Source organism: Otolemur garnettii, unplaced genomic scaffold (genome assembly GCF_000181295.1).
Source record: "Otolemur garnettii isolate 467f Iridium unplaced genomic scaffold, OtoGar3 scaffold00141, whole genome shotgun sequence".
Classification (NCBI taxonomy): domain Eukaryota; kingdom Metazoa; phylum Chordata; class Mammalia; order Primates; family Galagidae; genus Otolemur; species Otolemur garnettii.
Genome location: NW_003852536.1, coordinates 5,168,353 through 5,171,239, shown reverse-complemented (window position 1 = coordinate 5,171,239; position 2,887 = coordinate 5,168,353). Strand labels below are relative to the sequence as shown.

Here is a 2,887-nt window from a genome sequence, read left to right as displayed (position 1 = left end):
GCTATAGGCGCCGAGCCTCTAGTCCTTATCTTAAATATTGTTTTTTTTTTTTATTAAAAAAATAGAATTCTAAAAGATAGCTTAAAATAGAACCACTGTTGTCGTAGGGAAAATACTTCTTGAAATATTCCCCTGACAGCCCAAGAGTTAGGGTTGTTCATGCACAGAACATCTATCCCTTATAAATTCTGATCAAACAGATTGCCCCTGAGATTACCGCTCCCCTCCCCCCATACAAAGAGCCCAGCCATTGGAAATAAAGGCCAAGTGACCCAGACTGTGGCTGAGAAGCCTGCTGCCAGCTCCTTTGCTTCCAGGAGAAATGAGCTGTGGTCTTGTTTCACAGCTCCCACACCCACTGCCAGAAATCCTGGATCCTCCTCTCCATGACTCACCCCTGCAGGTGTTCTCCTCCCTCCCCTCCATCACAGCACCACCCAGAATGAAAAATGATGCTCTGGCATCTGGAGACCTTCCATGGCTTACTAATCCCTTTGCATGGGAGAATAGAAAGGGGGGGGGGTCTAACAGGAGGAGTGAAAGAATCTGCCAAGTGGCTGGGGGAGGACCACAGGCCTTCCTGGCGGCAACTGGAAAAGCAGTTATCAAGTTCCCTTTTCCAAGAGCCAGAGGCATTTCTTGTTTTCAGCCCGTGTTGTGCTCAGGGTCAGCTTGGCCCTGAAGGAAACTGGGCCTCGGTCCTGTTGTCTACTGGAAAACCCACTTGCAGCATCTTCAGAGGTTGGAGGAGGATGTAACAAGGGCTTCTCACAAAGGTCTGCTGCTCTGGAGCCCTGGGAATGCTCCGGGTTTGACCCAGGCCTTGGGAGATGATGAGTCGGCCAGGTCTCAGCTCCCTGATTGGCAACCCTTACTTCTTGTCACCAGGCTTTGCTTGTCTGTCTTGAACTATGGGTACAACTATCTTTGGTTTCGCACCATTATTCATTCATTCTTTCCCTCCCCAAATATTTACCGGGTATCTCCAATTTGACGGAAAAGGAGAAAGCAACAGCACGTCTTGTATCAGGCAGGGGGCCCACAGCTCAGTGGGGAGGGAGGTGATGAGCAGAGAGGGGCAGCTGTGACACGTGGGATAAATGGGCCTGTGATGTGGAGCATCCGTTAGGGGATCTGACTGGGTAGATGGAGACGAGGTCAGGGCAAGTTTCCCGAGGAACTGGTGTTTGAGTTTGTATTGGAAGAATTGAGTACGAGGTCTGATAACTAAGTTCGCAAACTCATCCCAGAAAAATTGCTACGTACCTTACTGCTGAATGTCACGCCAGTGACCTTCGAGGTCCTCCCCTTGAGAAACTACACACCAAAGCCAGAGCCTCATCCACCCTTCAAAGCGATTTTGGAACTCCTCTGGAATGGCCACCAGAGCTGAAATCATACATATGAGGTCTGATGATCAAGTTCATGAACTCAGTGTGCTCTGAAGGGTGGACTGCTCCCCCAGGGAGTAATGAGCAGGTGACCATCGTGATATTCAGCAGTGAGGTATGTAGCACGTTTGCTGGGATGAGTTCACAAACTTAATTGTCAGACCTTCTAGGCCTTAACAGGCAAAGCAGGGCAATGTTAGCAGGTGGGAGTAATGGGTAGGGAAATAGTTGAGGCAGAGGAATAGCTGCAGAAAGAGGGGGATATGGTGTGTTTTAAAAAGTTCTTAAGGTCGTTGTGGCTGGGAGCACTGACCCCTGTGAGGACAGAAAGTCACGCAGAAGGAGGCTGAGGGCTCAGCTGAGTCCCGGAGGCCCTGCAGGGTGAATTTTACCCTGCAGGGGTAAAAGTCAATGCAAACCACTAAAACCACCTCAGCAGATCATAGTGCACTAAATTTGCAGCTTGGAAGTGTTGTCCAGGTGGCACTGTGGGGGGAGACTGGAGGCAGAGGTATCATAGTGGTTCAGGGGAGACAAGACTGGAAGCCTGGCTTACAAGTGAATAACCGGACGCCCCTAGAAAGTTATTTAGGATGAAAAGTGGAGGAAGTGTAGCTACTGCTGCAAACTGAGAGTAGATGGAGAGTGAAGCGTCCATCATGACCCTAATTTTGTGACTTAACCAACTGGATAAGCAGGGTTGTCATTGACTGAAATAGAAAACCAGAGTTAAATCAGGTTCCTCTGAGGCTCTGAGCGTATTTTTGTTGTTCGTGTTTTTGAGATAAAGTTTTACTCTGTTACTATGGTTAGTGGTGTCATCATAACTCACTACGACCTCAAATTCCTGGCTCAAATGATCCTCCTGCCTTAGCTCCCTGAGTAGCTAGAACTATGGGCACACACTAGTTAATTTTTAAATGTTTTGTAGAGACAGGGTCTGGGTGTAATGTTCAGGCAGGTCTTGAACTCCCGGCCTCAAATACTCCTACCCTCTCAGCCTCCCAAACTGCTGGGGTTATAGGTGTCAGCCACCATGTCCAGCCTCGGACATGTTAATATTGGGATGCCATTAAGACATCCAACCAGAGCTTTAAAAGGGGAATTTGGGCTCAGCACCTGTAAGCACAGTGGTTACGGTGCCAGCCATGTACACTGAGGGTGGCAGGTTTAAACCCGGCCCAGCCAGTAACAATGACAACTGCAACAAACGATGGCTGGGCATTGTGGTGGGTGCTTGTGGTCTCAGCCACTTGGGAGGCTGAGGGAAGAGAATCGCTTACGCCCAAGAGTTTGAGGTTGCTGTGACCCATGATGCCACAGCACTCTACGGAGGGTGACATAGTGAGACTCTGTCTCAAAAAAAATAAATAATTAATTAAGGGGGGAAGTTGCTATTTGGATTTAGGGAGAGATACAGATTTGAGAGTATATACTAAAGAAAGTTGAAGTCATGGGCATTGCTGAGATGGCTAGAGGGAAAAGATTAAGGAAGA

The 2,887-nt window shown here is 48.4% G+C and overlaps 1 pseudogene; it reads left to right on the top strand.

Moving 5' to 3' along the window:
• The first annotated feature begins 1,413 nt into the window (after positions 1-1,413).
• Positions 1,414-2,887, top strand: part of LOC105887873 — a 22,543-nt pseudogene continuing 21,069 nt past the window's right edge.